Raw genomic sequence first — 19,224 nt, 5'->3', positions numbered from 1 at the left:
ATTGTTTTTTGTATAGATAAAGTTCTTAAAACTATTTAAGTGTTTAGTGTAGTGTTATCTTATGGCTATTGTTACTTATGAGACAAACAACTGATATGCTATTGCTTATAGATATTTTAAAACAAAGAGTATTTTATTGCTTACAGAAATCTTTGTTTACAAACAATAATTATGTGTGTGTAGTATGTATGTATGTATATATAATTGCTTATTGATATTTTTGTTTACAAACAATAATTATGTGTGTGTAGTATGTATGTATGTATGTATGCATGTTTATACTAACGGCGTTAACTTACTCGAAGCCTCTGTTTATGTCAACGCATTGTTCGTGCTGACAACGGCAATATTGTTTTCTTTTTATACTCAGATGAGCAGAGCTCACAGAGTATATTAACTTTGTTCGCATAACGGTAATCCGTAACGTCATAAACAAATCGAGATAGATATAGAATTCTATATATCAAAATGATCTGGGCGAAAAAAGAAATTCATTTAACCATGTCCGTCCGTCTGTAAACACGATAACTTTAGTAAATTTTGAGGTATCTTGATAAAATTTGGTATGTAGGTTCCTCGGCACCCATCACAGATCGCTATTTAAAATGAACGAAATCGGACCGTAACCACGGTAACTTTTTCGATATCGAAAAACCGAAAAAGTGCGATAATTCATTACCAAATACGGATAAAGCGATGAAACTTGGTAGGTGGGTTGACCTTATGACACAGAATAGAAAATTTGTAAATTTTTGGACAAAAGGCGTGGCACCGCCCAAAGAAGGTAATTTCAAAGTTTTGCAAGCTCTTATTTGGCAGCCGTTGGAGATATCATGATGAAATTTGGCAGGAACGTTACCCCTATTACTATATGTGTGCTAAGGAAAAATTAGAAAAATCGGATTACGAACACGCCCACTTTAAAAAAACATATTTTTAAAGTCAAATTATAACAAAAAATTTAATATCTTTACAGTATATAAGTAAATTATGTCAACATTCAACTCCAGTAATGATATGGTGCAACAAATACAAAACTAAAAGAAAATTTCAAAACGGGCGTGGCTCCGCCCTTTTTCATTTAATTCGTCTGGAATACTTTTAATGCCATAAATCGAACAAAAATTTACCAATCCTTTTGAAATTTCGTAGGGGCATAGGTTTTATGACATTAACGTGAAATGAGTGAAATCGGTTGAAGCCACGCCCAGTTTTTATACACAGTCGTCCGTCTGTCCTTCCGTTCGGCCGTTAACACGTTAACTTGAGCAAAAATCGACATATCTTTACTAAACTTAGCTCACGTACTTATCTGAACTCACTTTATCTTGGTATAAAAAATGGCCGAAATCCGACTATGACCACGCCCACTTTTTCGTTATCATAAATTACAAAAAATGAAAAAAATACCATAATTCTATACCAAATATTAAAAAAGAGATGAAACATGGTAATTGGATTGGTTTATTGACGCAAAATATAACTTCAGAAAAAACTTTGTCAAATGGGTGTGACACCTACCATATTAAGTAGGAGAAAATGTCAAAAGTTCTGCAGGGCGAAATCAAACACCCTTCAAATTTTGGCAGGAATACTGTTCCTGATATTACATATATAAATAAATTAGCGGTACCCGACAGATGATGTTCTGGGTCACCCTGGTCCACATTTTGGTAGATATCTCGAAAACGCCTTCACATGTACAACTAAGGGCCACTCTCTTTTAAAACCCTCATTAATACCTTTATCGTACAAACACATTCTAGAGTCACCCCTGGTCCACCCATATGGCGATGTCTCAAAAAGGCGATAGAACTAAGCCCACTCCCTTTTAAAATACTCATTAACACCTTTCATTTGATACCCATATCATACAAACATATTCTAGAGTCACCCCTGGTCGGCCTTTATGGCGACATCTCGAGAAGGCGTTCACCTATAGCACTGAGGCGCACTCCCTTTTAAAATACTCATTAACACCTTTCATTTGATACCCATATCGTACAAACACATTCTAGTGTCACCTCTGGTCCACTTTATGGTGAAATGGCGTCCACCTATAGAACTATGGCCCACTCCCTTTTAAAATACTCTTAAATACCTTCCATTTCAAACCCATTTCATACAAACACATTCCTGGGTTACCCTAGGTTAATTTTGCTAAATGGTGATTTTCCCTTATTTTGTCTCCAAAACTCTCAGCTGAGTATGTAATGTTTATCGAACTTAGCCTTCCTTACTTGTTATTAAACGGTTTTATTTAGCTTGACTCTGTAGAGCGATGTAGCGAACAGAATTTTGTAATTGAAACTTAAGTAACTTCCCGATAAGCAACAAGCTTGAAACTTAGAATATAGTTCAGAACCCGAAGACAATGCAATAATAAGAAAAAAACTCCGGTAGGAGAAGCAGGTATCGAGATATTCAAAAATATCCTATTTGGGCTCCGATTAGGCTCTTATTTTTACCACATATTACATACATAGAAAGCGACATATCAAAAAACTCGCCGCAAGGTGGCGCAAGGATCGGGATATTCAAAAAAATTTTATTTTTCATCCGATTTGTCTCATATTTGGAACACATATTACATACAGAAATAGAAATCTTTATGAAAAAAATCCAGCCAAGGATAAAGATATTAAAAATACTCGTATTTTTGGTCCGATTTGGCTCATATTTGGAACAACTATTATATACAGTCCGGTAGAAGTGACATCAAAATACTTTGGAGGTCGAGGAGGGACAAGCATACGTGACGCTGAGTCGAGTAAAGCCTTTGGAAGGATTATGTATTGAGGACTTAAATTGTAACAAATTGTCAGGAAAGAATCTTTGTAATAATGAGTCACTAAATGAACTAAATAGAATGAGAAATAATAGGCAATTAAATAAAGACTAAGAACTTAAAAACAAAATAATCAAAAAAAATTTTAGTTAAACGTTTTTATTGAAAACAATACTTACATTAAGTAATAATAATACTAAAAGCTAGAAAATAATTAGGTAGGTCCTAGGTACTAGTCATCACACTCCTCATCAATCTAGGGCGATGATCAGATAATTAAATAAAAGCGTTGGCCGCTTCAAATTTCTATTGATAGTCATAAGTAAGACAAACTGAACCTTAATCAGCTTACGCTACGCCTCGCATTTTTAGAAATTTCACGCGACCAACGCTTTTATTTAAGTATCTGATCAACGCCATATTGATTAGGAGTGTGATGACTAGTACCTAGAGCCTACCTAATTGTTTTCCAGCTTTTAGTATTATTATTACTTAATGTAAGTATTGTTTTCAATAAAACTGTTTAACTTAAAAATTTTTTTAAATCATTTTATTTCTCTTTTGATTAAAGAAGCGTACCAAAACAATACCAAGAAACATAATCAAACCAACTTGATGATTATTAGGATCATTAATGTTAAGTGACTATATCTGCTGCGTCAAATGCGCGCCTACCACACCAACTGCTGTATAATATGCTATTGTCTGATCAGTTCCCAATAGAGCCAAAGTCAAACCAGTTAGCATAGATGCTGCATAGCCTGATAACTATATTTTCATATTCTCACCAAAGCGCAATGCCGTCTTCCTAACACCAATTTGTATATCATCAATAACTGCTATGTTATAGTCCTCACAACAGGAAAAAATACTCAAAACGGAATAAACATATCTTTATCTAAATAGAAAAGTGTAATAATCATTTGGATAATGTGCAAGATGAACTGGAGTTACTCAAAGATTTTTTACGCAGTAGTGGTTACTCATTAGATGCCCATGTACTTTTGGGACTTTTTAATGATTCTGATATCTTTGGATTGAGTTTGGAAGGCGATAAAAAGGGATCAGAAATATAAGACATCATTCAAGCAATGTATGATCTATCAGATATCATAGATATTAATGATAAGCACGAATTATAAGCTGTTGGTTGATTGATTGATTGAATTATAAGCTAAGTTCGCGTCAATTACCATTGCGAAAACAGCAATAAAGGGATTAGTCGACCTATCTCAATACACCATACAATGGTTATTTTGCTAATATGCCAGAACCGTCTAGTACGCAAAGCTAGCAACTATTTGTAATCAAAAAATAAAAGACCATAACTAAAAACGTACATCTACCGGACTGACGATATTAAAGCACATGTTCAACCCTACATTTATATTGATAATTCATTTTTTTAGTAGCTAGAATATACTATTCAGAAAAATTTTGGAACAAAGCGTAATACAATTAAAGTTGGTGACGATGTCTGGCGACTAATTGTTTAAATTTTTGATTTCATTTTCTGGATTGTGTAAAAATTACTAGCCCGGATCGGAATAAAATACCACAGATGCGGTTATAATGGCATTTAATAGTGAACTGAACTCTTAAAACCAATTACAACTATGTTTGCTTAGTAAAGCAATATTTAATTTGTGGTGAGGGTAAAAATAAATGTAAATGAAATGCATTTGTGTTAGCGTTAATCACAAATCTCATTCTTTATGATTTTCTACATCCTGAGCCCGGGGAAAATTGTTGCAATATCGATCGGATACAAGTGCTGCACCGACCGTTTGAAAATTTGCTTGTTTGCCAGCTCCACATCACACGCTCTTATGCGACCATCTCTGCCCTTGTAAGTGGTTTTGATGATACCAACTTTCCACTTGGTTTCAGCTCATCATACACGAACACTATGTCGCCTTCAGTAATGCTACGACTTGGTCCATTCTTGCAATGGTGAATAGATCGAAGCTGATTAAGATAATCCCTATGCCATCGCTTTAAATAACGTTTAAGCAATGACTGCTGCAAATACCAAGACTGCGTTAACGACGCCTGTGTTACTGGTAACTCTGTGGAGAATAAAAAACAATTTAAATTATTAAAAAAATGGCCTGTAATCAACGAATCCAGATCGTTGTGATCATTGGTAATGTAGGTTAATGGTCTTGAGTTGATGAAGCTTTCGATTTCCGTCAACAACGTAGCTAATTCGTTTGCTGAGAGTCTGGCCTTGCCAATAGCCGCTTTAAGTGCACATTTGACGCTTCTTACTAAGTGTTCCCAGAAACTACCCCACCAAGCTGCTCTCTCAGGTATAAATTGCCATTCTATGCCCTTATGTTCTGCCAAACGATGCATTTCGTCACTTTTAAGTAAAATTTCAAACTTTCGAAGCTCAAAGTCAGCATGCTTGAAAGTCTTTGCATTATCTGAGAAAATCGTAGTAGGTAGACCTCTTCTCGACAATCGTCTGATTGCTTCCATGCAGCTCTTCGTGGTCATATCAGGTTCTAGTTCTAGGTGTATAGCTCGTATTGCTACACATGTAAACAACATAATGAATACCTTATCTCCTTGGTCACCATTGACCTTAACATACAACGGCCCAGCGAAATCTACCCTAGTTCTTCCGAAAGGCCTAGTAGTCATTATTCGTTTTGTTGGTAGTACTGTCCATGGGTCAGAACCACTCTTGCCATGAAGACGCCGACAGACCACACGCTTGCGTAGGACTGATTTAATTACATGTCTCGCCTGAATGATCCAGAACCGATTTCGAAGTTGTGCCAGCACGGTATTTACACCGCCATGGAAAGTTGATTGATGAGCTTCTATTATCAGAAGCAAGCTTAATTATGACCTCTTTTGCAAAATTATTGGATCTCGTTTCGATATGCTTTGGTCCTTTTTAGGAAATTGACAATTTAACCGCATTACACCATCTGTTAGATATGGGTTCAGCGGGGATATTTTTGATGCGTAATTAACTTGTTACCCGCTCGCTAATAATTCGTACTCCTCGCTGTAAAAATTTCGCTGCGTGTATTGGATGCAATACCTTTCGGCCTTCTGTAGTTCTTGGAATGTTATTTCTCCCACGCTAGTGGTTTTTATAAGCTTTCGATTTTTTAATTGTTGGAAGAACGTTCTACAAACCGAAATACGTATGCTGTCACTCTTAAAAGCCTTTGAGACTGCTATAATTTTCCATAGTAATAATTGTTACAGGTAACATATTTTTCGCTCTATGTGATTAGCAGTATTCAAAATCGATGGTCTAAGAATTTCGATTTTAGTTGGCCAGTATTATTCATTTTCTCGAAGCCAGTTTGACCCGAACTTCCACAACTCGTATTCAAGGAGAAATTTTGTCTATATACCTCTGGTTAACAAATCAGCTGGATTAAGCTTGCCGCAACAATGATGCCAATCATATATATTCGATATTTTGTTAATTTCTGCTACTCTTGCCTTAACATACGGTTTAACGCAATACTTGAATCCGTCCACAGAAAAACTGAAGATATTTCAATACACAAGCTTTTTACCAGCGTTTTTTTTTTTAACCTAGATGCCATCAGCTGCTGTCAATTCCAGATTCGGTATCGTTAACTCAGCTTTATCATTACTTTCGGCAATTGGACTTACTCGATTTTTTGAGCATACGATATTAGTAAGAATCCTTCCAGTTGGTTTTCTTTGTCAACTATATGCTACTGCTCCATATGCTTTTGGTCTCGCATCAGCAAAGACGTCCAACTGCAAAATCGAATCACTACCTGATGACAGACACCGATCAACGCAAAAGGTTTCTAGTATTGAAAGATCCTCTTGCCACTGTGAGAACGAACTCTGAGTTTCTCCGTCCATTATGATATCCCACTCTTTCTTTTGCCGTCAAACTTCTTGCAATAATATTTTTATTCTGACTGTGAATGGGCCCAATAGCCCTAACAGGTCGTAAATTTTAGCCATCGCCTTTAAAATGTTGCGTTTCGTAGCCCGTAATGTTTGAATGTAATCGTTACACGATTTTAAATCTACGGAAATTTTGTCATCTATCGTGCACCAAGTCAACCCAAGAACTTTCTGCTCAGCCATGCCTATTTCGTCCGATGAGAACTCTCGCCTTACCTCGCTATAGTTAGAGTTCCATTTCCTCAAATTAAATTTGGCAGCCTCCACTACTGTTTGAGCTTGTTTAGCAACATAAATTGCTGCTTCTTGAGTTGGTTCACTTAATATTATATCGTCGACGTAAAAGGAGGTTTTAAGCTTTTCACACGTCTCGACATTATATTTTAAACTTTCATTCAAATGACCACGTATAGTGCTAGTTAATAGGAAAGGCTGGATGAAACGCCAAACGTAAACCTAGTCATACGAGAGATTGCTAATTCTGGTTTATGTTGATCTGTGCTTGGACATGACTTGTACCATAAAAAATGATGAGTATCTCTGACCGATTCGTCCAGTAAAATCTGAAGGAACGCTTTCTCAGTATCGCTCACAATATCGATACGATTTTGTCTAACCCGTAGTACCATGGTGAATAAATCGGCAACCATATTAGATCCTTAGCTTAGATGATCATTCAACGATGTATGATTCGCTCGAAGAGGCACCGAAAACAATTCCAACTTTTGTTGTGCTATTATTTTCTTTATAAACAGGTTTATGCGGAATGTAATAAGTCGGTTGGAGAGACTTAATGTTAAGCACAACTTCGGCAATTTAGTTTTCGATGTGGCTCCACACTTCTTGCTCATATTCTTCAACTTTTCCTTGATTTTTTAGAAGTTTGGTTGTCAAGGACTGTAATCGGCCCAAAGCTATTTGGAAATTATCACGTAATTTTACGTAGTACCTACCGTCCGCTTTCTGGTCTAGTGCTACCAAAATTTCTGTGGATTAATTGTCGTTTACGATACCTACTGAATCAAGATTCCAAAACTTTTTTATATCAAATTCTATAGGTTTGCTGGCTTTAGTATGCCCTCTTTGTTCTAAAGTTTCATTATTTTCAATTAATAACTCACTTTGTTTCTTTTCTTTTATGCTATTTCTAACATTCTTCATCGTTTGTTTATTTTCACTCAATATCAGCGCTATTTGTCCGCTTTTATCCCGATCAATTTCGCCTTGCAATGTCCACCCGAAAAATGTTTTTATCGTGAACAAATTACCACGAAGTATTAAACCTCCAATAATAACCTTGCCCGATTAACAAATTAGTGCCTTGCAATAGTCGTTCGCTGCTTCTATTAGCATCAGCAAGCTCATATTTTATTTGCTTACATGTTTTGCTTTTTATTTCGTTTATTTCGTCAGCCACTGACACTAAATCGAAATTGTTTTCTCATTAAATTGACTTTGCAGTAGAATTTGCACGCACTCATGTTTTTTGGGTGATTTGTTTTTATTATCACCAAAGCCAATTATTGTTATTTCTTCAACACCACACGGTTTCAGTTTTAGCATTTTTGCAACCTGCTCATGCACAAATATTCGTTGACTGCCATTGTCCATCACTATTCTTGATAACACTTTTTTGTATTGTTCTCGCTACTAATGATAGCTCTCGCTGTTTTGAAGTAAATACTTCGAATGCCCATCTCGTGCTAGTGTGCTTAATGCAGCCGCCTTGTTGTTGCTTTCGCTCCCTTCTTTTCCAGCTGCTTCGGATGCGCTTTGGTGCTGATTTCTCTGCTCGCCTTCAAACCCTTTTTCACGTCGTTCACACGTTGTTGTTAAGTGTCTTCTGAGCATTTTTTACACTTGACCCAATATGCTTTGCAAAATTTTGATGTGTGGCTTTTCTTGGTACAGTGAAAACATCGTCCCTCCCTTTGCAATACCTTCTTCTTTTCTGCTACGCTAATCACGCTTTTACAGTTTTGTGCATTATGATTTTCTTTATTACCAAATATACATTTCTCGCTCGCGGCTATAGAAACTAAGCCGGTGGCTGTACCGGGCTTGACTTTGTTGGTACTTTTATTGCCGCTTTTTTTTGGTATTTCTGATTACTGTGCCTTCTCTAACGCTTCGCTCTCTCTTTTTCATATATTGAAGAATCGCTTTAAGCTGGTCATCATCTATTTCCTTCATTGTGCTATTTAAGGTGGAAGATGCTGTTGCTTTTGTTTCAATCGAAAAAATCGTACTCGCATTTACTTAGGTAAGCACTTGATAATAACGGATTTTACGGTGATCGCATATTGAGTTGAAGTGACCTTCAACGCGGACAATGTTCGCGTGGTTGACATCACCTGATCGTACAATAGCCGTAAACCTTGCACATCGCTGGTACTTTGTACTGGCTCTAAATTAAGAAGTTTGTGTACATATTTCTCGATAATTTTTTCGGTATTTCCAAATTCTTCTTATAGTAGTGCTATGGCTTCAGAGTAACATTCTTCTGTAGGAGTGAAGCCATGATCGTTGATGCTGCCCAGTCAATTAATGCTTGCCTCAAAAAGTTGAACTTTGCCGCCGATGAGAGAAGGGGGTTATCATGCATTGTTGGCTTGAATTGTTCTCAGAAGGGCAACCATTTTTCAAAGCTTCCAGCCTCGCGATAATTGTAATTGCGTTGTCGTCCTAATCTAGCACAACTTCGCATTCCTTCTCCACATCCTCCTACTTTATTAGTTTCCTTACGGCTAGGTCAGCCTTTTTTTAATTATCATGCGCATTTTTTAACCTGTGCAAGATCGTCCCTATGTTTTCCAGCAAGTTTTGCTTTTCACTCTATTCGGAAAAGTCTGTGTTTCCAAGTAATCAGTAGCTTGATTAATAAGCTTTGTAAGCTGACCCCGACAAGTAGCCCGCTGAATTAAATCCATGTTACTTTATAATAGCACTTTCAATTAAAAATTGATACCGCAGTTGATCGTATTATGCAAATTATTTACTCGCAAGAATATCGTCCTTATTTTTCGCTAGAGTTCACTAAACGCACACCCGTTACAGTTTATTAAAACTCGCTATTTGCGGCCACCGTGGTGTGATTGTAGCGTGGTCCGCCCACCACACGGGATGCCCTGGGTTCAAACCCCGGGCAAAGCAACATCAAAAATTTTAGAAATAAGGTTTTTCAATTAGAAGAAAATTTTTCTAAGCGGGGTTGCCCCTCGGCTGTGTTTGGCAAGCGCTGCGGGTGTTTTTCTGCCATGAAAAGCGCTCAGTGAAAACTCATCTGCCTCGCAGATGCCGTTCGAAGTCGGCATAAAACAAGTAAGTCCCGTCCCGCCAATTTGTAAGAAAAATTAAAAAAAAGGAGCACGACGTAAATTGGCAGATAAGCTCGGCCTAAAATCTCTTCGGAGGTTATAGCGCCTTACATTTATTTATTTATTTTCTTTCTAACGGTTTTTATCTGGACTATTTTGCCGGATGGTGCGCAGACAATAATTTATATTTAAATTCAAACAAATGTTTTGTTGTGTCTTATTCCATAAAGACAACTGCCACAACCTTTATTTACAAACTAAATGCTAAATGTCTTAATCGTTGTCAAAAGAGTAAAGACTTGGGTGTAATTTTTGACTCCAAACTCTCTTTTTATAGTCACATTGATTTTGTTGTTGCAAAATTTGTTGCAATGGTTGGGTTCAGTAGACGTAACACCAGTGACTTTAAGGACCCTATGACGTTGAAGGCACTTTATCAATCCTTGGTCAGAAGTGGTGTTGAATATTGCTCAATAATATGGAATCCTTTCTATTAATCTAACTCCTATAAAATTGAGAAAGTTCCAAAAATTTTTACAAAATTGCTTTACGTATGCTTCACTGGCCAGACGGCCTCTCATCATATACCAGCAGTCACAAGTTGTTTGGTCTTCAGGCTTTGCATGATAGAAGAACTTTTATCTCACTCATGCTTGCCTATAATGTAATAAACTTTAGCACGAATTGCTCTGATTTATCTACTTTGTTCATTCCATATATTCCACTGCGTGATCTTCGGCATAATAGATTGTTTATCGAAATAACTCATAAAACGAATTATGCTATGAATGAACCTATAACTAGGACTATACACCTAGCAACTCCATTCAGTAGTGTTATTAATCTTAATAACAGATTATATAAGTTTAAGCTTGAATTGTTTTCTTTTTTTAACTAGTCTGTAAGAAAGCGTATAGTTATCGACAAGTAGTCAGCGCAAAGCATTTATCATACACCAAAGGCATGTCTCAATTGGGTAAATCCAATTTCAAGGGGTTGTGTTCGCAACCCTCTCAAGGGGTTTCCAGCACAATATATAGCTTCTCCAACCCAATTGTCAACTCACCTATTCGTGCCGAATCCTGCTTCGTTGACAGCCGCGGCTCTGGCGACCCCAAGTTCCTCATGGAATTAGGGGGTGGGCAGGGCTGGATGGCCTAGAAGGTATAATGTGATCATATAAATCAAGGCTTTCGGGGAGTGTCTTTATCGTTAATACAAAACAATAACAAATCATGTACTTTTAGACTGAATAAATTAACTAAATAAATAAAATGCGCGCACAAAGAAATGACTTGTAATTCAGATTGATATTATTGACAGGTTGACTTAGCACATTTTTTTCAACAGCTGACGACTTAGCACATTTACACATCATTGCCCACAGCACGTAAAAATGAAAAATTTAACTATTTTTTTTTACCGATGCATTTTGAATTCAGTTTTAAAACTGCATTAAAATACAATTTTTCAAAAAAAGTGACTTAGCACATTTTCACATTAAGCTAACGATATGTCTTTTGGCGACGAAAGTGACGCGCATGGCGAAAGGTTTCACCAGCAAATGAAAATGATTGAAAGTCGGTATCAAGGATTCTGGGATGTCGTTATGATGGGTGACTACTGTTGGTTTCTCATAAGAGAAACCGGGCCTAATCTAAATAAGCGTCAAAACAAGACACAAAGCATTTTCAATTATAAAATAAGATCATAGAGTTAAGACAGAATCATATGTACATATGCTATTATTTGTAGGGTTCTTAAGTTTTACTATATGGATATATTTATTTGAATGCTTATAACTTTTAGTTCATAGATTTTGTTGAATGAAAGTAAATTTTTTTTTAATAAAACAGGGCTTAGAGAGAAAAAAAAATTGGAAAAAAATAAAAAGTTTTCGAGATCCTTCCTCGCAAAATACAAATTTTTTATATATTTACAAAAAAAATTGTTTAAATCCGAAATTATTGTTCGTTACCAAAAAGTGTTGTATGCACAGTTTATAGCAAATTTTATTACCTTTTAAAAGCTTCAAACCGTTTTGGAATTGCTCAATTCGTTCTTGAATTTTTTATTTTTTTTGAAAAACCAGTTATTCATAAATATCTCAAATACGTTACCATAGAATTAAAAATAACCTTGATTTTCGGAATCAGGGGTGATTTTACATAGGAATTTCATAATGGCATCTCTGTTGAATTTTGGCTGTAAACCAGTGTAACACTAGTTTTTATATCGACTCAGTAGTGTATATATCTCATAATTTGTATCAAAAAGCCCTAGCTTGGCATAAATACAACACAGTTGTGATGTGAGTTAGATCACTTTTTAAAACAATAACTTGAAGATACGGCGTATTCGAGGCGACTTATGAGATATAATAATATTCCACTCAGCAGTCGATGTATTGCCTTCATTTTATTTATTTCAATTGCGCCCCCTTAAATTTCACACAAAAGCCTTATAGAGATATAAGGCCACTATTTCTCATTGGGTTTTATTTGCAGTTTCGCTGTAGGTGTTAGGCGTATATATTTGAAAATAAGTATATATTTTAAAATACTTAGGCTTATGCCCCTTTTACGGGCATTTGAGTTGTAATTAAAAGCACTCAACTTTAAGACAACTCAACTGCTAATACGAAATTGCGAAATTTCAACTGATAGATAGTTGAGTTGTAAACGGTAATAGGGGCATTAAAAAACTTAACTTTATGGCGGTAAATTTTTAATGTAAACTAGTGTAAACATTTTTTTAAGAACTTTTGTTCTATCTATATTTATATATATTAAATATCAATAGCTTTAATATTAAATAAATTTTAGATCGAAGCAGATTTTAAAGAGCTTTACCCTGAAAAGCAATTCATGATTACTTCCAACCAGTCTGAAACTTTACCAAAGCTTACAGTGCACTACGAGAAGTACGTAAAAGATAAGTACTATCGAAAAATTTTTACTTCGGCAAAAAGTGTGATCGATACAAGTACATCTCATATATTTAAACATTTATTTAAATAAATGACTAACTTATTATTTTTTTTAGACTCGAAAGACTGCATTTATTTCATCCTACTGCACATCATTTTGAAACCAACGCACAGATATGTAATTAAAGAAGGCGATTTAAAATTGCATCGGAAAGCTACAATACAAAATTCTGTCAACAGCTGTATTTTGCATATAATATCAATTAATATTTGCAGAATCAAATAGAATTACAAAGAAATAAGTGTATAGAGTCTAACTCTCCAATACAGCCATTTTTAATTGTAGTTGGTTCTGAACTTATGAACTTGACTGATTTTTTTGTAAGTTTTGGCAAATTTAAATTCAGCTCGTTTGTAATTGTTTTTAGATATTTGCATTAAATTTTATCAAATATTTTCTTTGAAATATCCAGATGAGTCTAAGCAGGTATGGAGTTTCCTTCAGTATTACTGTTTAGGCCACCAGCCTAAATATTTTCGAACCACCCTAACACGCACATTAGTTATTTATTTATTATTATTACCGGTAACGGCTAACACCAGCCGAAAGCTAACTTTCAAGGGGAAAAACTCAACGAAAGTTAGCTATCGGCAGGTGCCGCGGACTTGTTCGCGGTCTTTATCCTTCTTTTTCTATTTTGGAACGTTCACGAGCCAGCAGCCAGCCCCAGGTGAGTAGTATAAGACAACCATTTTCACACATTTTCCATTTATTACGAAGTGCGAATTCCACTGTAATTAATATTTGCAAATTAAAAATTTGCATAAATGTGAATTTTCCAAGTGCACAGTGAATTGTTGATTTAATAGATATATATAGCTTTTCCGCATCATAAATGCGCTCATTTGTAAGCATTTGAATTAATAAAATTATAATTCTACGCTGTGAATTGCCAAGTGTAAACTTCTTATATCTTAACTATTTGCACTTCCTTTTTAATTTCTTTCTGCACTACTGCATATTAAATCGGAATTGCTATTTATATTGTGAAATAATTAGTTTGTGAGAGTTTCATTTTTTATAAACACATATCGTAGCTCGTCGCTAATACCTTCCTTTATATTTAATAAATAAATAATAATAAATTGTGATTACTCGATATTAACTCTCCCTTTTTTATTTCTTTCATTTGCGTGCGAACGCGCCCCACGACACGGGTGCTACATTCCCCCCGCAACATTTGGTCCATTCGTGCCGAGAAAATTTAAGTCGAAGAAGACAGCACTTTTTTATAAAATTTTTGCCAATTTTTCACCTTTGGATAATTAAACAAAAGTTAAGGAGGCTATTATTTACATACATAAAACCAGCGAAAACACAAAACTAGCGAGCACACATACAGCCACAAATCATCACATCATACAGCTAAAACGAATAAAAGCATCATTCGATATCAAATACATCACATCAATACAGTCCACTAATATTATCGTCAAACCGAAATCACACCACGTCAGCGCACAACATCAAACATTCCACTCATCTACATCACATACAATCAAATAGCTTCATCACATCATCACATTACTCAGTTCATCACATCATCACATTACTCATTCCATCACATCAACACATCGCTGCCCATCGATCAACTGAAAACACAAGGTACGTGGTTGCTTGGTTGCACAAAATTTTTTTTATTTACGTGATTTTACGTACGGAAGGTGCATTTCGTGATAGACAAAAAAGGCAAAGCGAAATTGTTTGATTTCGTGGTTTTAAACACACCAATCGCCTTTTGACGATCGGGTAATTCCCCCCACCAGTGGTAAGGGTTACTCGACACCGCTCAAGGCAGACAGTCAGTGAATTTTTTATTTTTTTTTTTCATATTCATCACTGCACTGTGTTGTACCCCTCGTCGTCACATACGTTGACAAAACTTCCTAGTCAGGAACCACATTTTCACTTTGTTGATAGCCTTAGCTTGTCTATCACAGAATTCGCTTTATTAATCAGTTTGCGAGCTGGAATAATACCAAAATCCAAAAAATTAGCACTGCGTTGGGTGGCTAGTGGCTTGATCACACAAATAAACTATATCACTATATTATATAGCTTGTATTTTTCTCATTTTTTCTTAATAAATACTTTAAATCGTAATTTTCCACAGTAAGTTGGATAAACAAATTTATTTTTTATATTGGGAAAGATCCCTGGTTGGCTACTCGGGAATACTCAGCGTTCACTTTCACTTTGTATACACATTAAATCCTCGTTAGGATTTCTATCTGTGTTTCATATCACTAGGTACACACATTAAATCCTCATCGGGATTTCTATCTGTGGTTGAAATTTCTAGAATTACACACATTAAATCCAGAGGATTACGATTTGTACCTTAAATCTCGAGGTTGACACACCATATCCACATCGGGATTACATCTGATTTTTTTTAAACTTTTTTAAACACGCTAAATTTTTGGAAAATATTTCTATCTGTGTCCAACACACCTGTTAAGACACATTAAATATTTGCAGACGATTCTCTTCTCTGCACTGCACATCACTGTAGACACATTAAATCCTTTCAGGATTTCTATCTGTGTTTGATATCACTTTGTACACACTAGAACCTTTCAGGATTTCTATCTGTGCTGCATATCACTACATGCACATTAAATCCTCGTCAGGATTTCTATCTATATCACTGTATACACATTAAATCCTCGTCAGGATTTCTATCTGTGGCTTACATAATCCTCGTGAGATCTCTATAAGTGGTTCATATCACTGGCCACACATTACATTCACGTCAAGATTTACATCTGAGTCATTTTTGTCGCTTATCACTAAATTCACATAAGATTGCTTTCTGTGTTAACACATACAATCAGTTCAGAGTTTCAATCCGTGTGTTTTTAAAGATTTTACTTATACAGCACAATCACAGCAGGATTGATAGCTGGGCTACGTTCAAAAAACGAAACACACTTGTAATTTTTTCTGCGGTTAGATACACACCAACGCGAGGGCACGCTCATCACCACGATATGCAGAGCTACACAGCACCTATGTCGCACAAAGAAAGGCACTTAAAAATACCATAAAAAGAGCAAGAAGTTATGCTTTAGGGAACTGCTGGATAATGTCGACCTAGATCCTTGGGGATCAGCCTACAGAACTGTGATGGCCAAAGTTAAAGGACCGATATCACAGCAACCTACGTGCCCGATACTGATGAATATTATTGTTGAAACACTTTTCCCGGCGCAAGATCGCTGGACTTATCCAAGCGAACATTTAGAAAGTAAGGAAATTCCGCAAATTAAAGAGCAAGAGGTGCTGGACGCTACAAAAAGAGTTGCTGATAACAAATCCCCAGGACCCGACGAAGTACCAAACATAGCCCTTAAAGCCGCGATTACAACTAGGACTACATTATTTACTGATCTTTTTAATGCCTGTATACAAGAAGGCGTGTTCCCTCGCCCGTGGAAACGACAAAGACTTGTCCTATTGCTGAAACGTGGTAAACAGCCGGACCAACCATCCTCATATAGGCCACTTTGTATGCTGGATTCCCTAGGGAAGATTTTCGAGCGTATAATTAGTGAGCGCCTACAGCTGACTCTAGAAAGACCAGGTGGCTTATCGAATAGTCAATATGGATTTCGCAAATCAAGATCCACCGTAGATGCAATACAAACAGTCGTCAATATAGCTAGAGAAGCTATCTCTGGAGGCCAAAATAAAAGGAAGTTCTGTGCACTGATTATGTTGGACATCAAGAATACTTTTAACACTGCGAACTGGATGCAGATAATGGCAGCGCTGCAAAGCTTCGGCACTCCAGCTTACTTACGCAGAATTATAGGTAGCTATCTTAAAGACAGAGTACTTCTTTTTGACACGGATCAAGGAGAAAAAGATTACAAAATCACAGGAGGCGTCCCACAGGGATCTGTTCTCGGTCCAACGCTTTGGAATGTAATGTATGACGGGGTGCTAAAGATTGATCTACCAGAAAACACGCAAATTGTGGGATATGCTGATGATATTGCAGTGGTAGTAGTGGCCTGCTTCAAGCATTATGTAATGACGCCGTAGCAAGAATAAAGGAATGGCTGACCAATACAGGACTGGAGTTGGCTAGCCAAAAGACGGAAGTGGTATTAGTAAGCTCCAACGGTCGGCGAACGAGTTAGTCTTAACTGTCGGGGATCATCAAATCACCTCAAAGGATTCCTTAAAATACTTAGGAGTGCACATTGACTCTAAGTTAACTTTCAAAGAGCACTTCAGAGCGGTGGGGGAGAAAATTACCAAAGTTAATGGATCACTTATGCGAATAATGTCTAACATTGGTGGTCCGAGCGAAGCTATACGTCAGCTATTGTCCACAGTAACCAGCTCAATAATACTATACGCAGCACCAGTGTGGTATGGATCTAAACAGACCCATCAAAAATATATATTAGCAGCGTACCGACTTGCTTCTTTAAGAATAGCAAGTGCTTATCGGACGGTGTCCGACGACGCGATCCTGGTTCTAACCCGGAAAATCCCAGTGGACTTACTGGCAAGCGAAATGGCCGATCTGTATAACACTAATATCGAGCGACCATCTGAAGAAGACAAGAAAAGAGCAAGGACACAAACAATAGCTAAGTGGCAAGAACGGTAGGAGGCCACGAGTAAAGGGCGTTGAACTTTCACACTAGTTTGGAACGTAGCTCAATGGAATGAGGGGAAGCACGGCGATCTGAACTACCATCTCACGCAGATAATGAGTGGACATGGCGGTTTCAAAGAGTATTTATGGAAGCGTAGGATAGAGGAAGATCCTCATTGCCCAATGTGTACCACAGAGTTAGAAAACGCAGAACACGTCATGTTCTACTGCCCCCGTTTCCACGAAGAAAGACTCACCTTGCATGGACTCTTTGGGGAGGAACCTACCACGAGAAATTTAGTTTCACATATGTGCAACAGGAAAGAGGGCTGGACTGCAGTGAGCAAAATGGCATTTATAGTAATGACACACCTGATGGATGCTGAGAGGGAGCGCAGAGAAATGCGCATGCGAAGCAGTGGCGATTAAATGGACACTCAGAGCAAATAGCGGGAACCTGGACGCAGGGACAACAGTAGGCTCTTAAAAAATGAGAAATATGGAACGCCACCCTGAAGTAATGCGAAAGTGGTGCCGGGGTGGGCGACAGTTCCAGAACGGGGCTGTTTTTTAGTCTACGGACCCACGGTTGCTGCGACGGCAGCAATTATGGTGAATTAGGCATTTTTCAGCCTCCCGGCAAACAAAAAAAAAAAAAAAAAAAAAGATACACACCAACGCCACTAAGTATTTTGCCTCCAAGCTCGAACCCTTTAAAGAATCAAGATATTCAAATTAATAAAATCAATGGAGACTTATATTAGATTGGCTGATTCCATAGCCGAGTTTGAACAAGATTTCAACTCCACCCCGGCCGAATCCCGGAACAAGCACACCCTTGCACTACTGCAAGAGGAGCTAAGGGCACTATAGAAGAAGAAAAAGTCCACATATGAAAGTCTTCTCAGCAATTCTGAGCTGTCCAAAGACGAGCTCAGCTCACTAGGAAAGAAGAATAAAAGTTACTTCGCATGCTACCTGCAATGCATGTCTGCTGTGGCGGCTGAAGCCGAAGATATCACCCCACAGCCGGCCAAGGATGAAGCAAAGGATGAAGACTCTTCGCGCCGTGGACATAAAATGCGGCTGCCGTCTTTTCACACCGATTTATTTAAAGGCGACTACCTTTCCTGGCCAGCCTTTAGAGATATGTTCATGGCGATATACATCCACAATACTGATCTGAAAGATGTCGAGAAATTATACTATTTAAAACAAAAAACGCAAGGGGAGGAAAAAGAAATAGTGGGCAGGTGCTCATTAACAAACAAGGGTTTTGCAACCGCCTGGAAGAATCTAAGCGACAGGTACGAAAATAAACGTGTCCTCGTCAACACACAATTAAAACTTTTATTTAATCTGACGGCAGTCGAGCAGGAGTGTGGAACTTCAATCAAAAAATTGCAACGTGAGATCCACAATTGCATTTCTGCGCTACAATGTCATAATATTGACATCACAAATTGGGACACAATCATAACTTACTTATGCTCCACAAAACTCCCTGAATCTACACTGGCTCTTTGGGAACAGACCGTAGAACGAAAACCAGATATTCCGAAATGGGAGGATATGGACAAATTCCTGTTCAATCGC

The 19,224-nt window shown here is 37.1% G+C and overlaps 1 protein-coding gene across 8 annotated transcripts in view; it reads right to left on the bottom strand.

The window, feature by feature from the left end:
• Positions 1–19,224, bottom strand: part of Nepl16 (Neprilysin-like 16) — a 2,088,045-nt gene that overhangs the window by 575,876 nt on the left and 1,492,945 nt on the right. The gene's annotated exons all lie outside the window — the stretch shown is intronic.

Source organism: Eurosta solidaginis, chromosome 1, assembly GCF_040869045.1.
Source record: "Eurosta solidaginis isolate ZX-2024a chromosome 1, ASM4086904v1, whole genome shotgun sequence".
NCBI lineage: Eukaryota > Metazoa > Arthropoda > Insecta > Diptera > Tephritidae > Eurosta > Eurosta solidaginis.
Note: the sequence above shows the minus strand (reverse complement) of the source record. Positions and strands in the feature narration are given on the sequence as shown.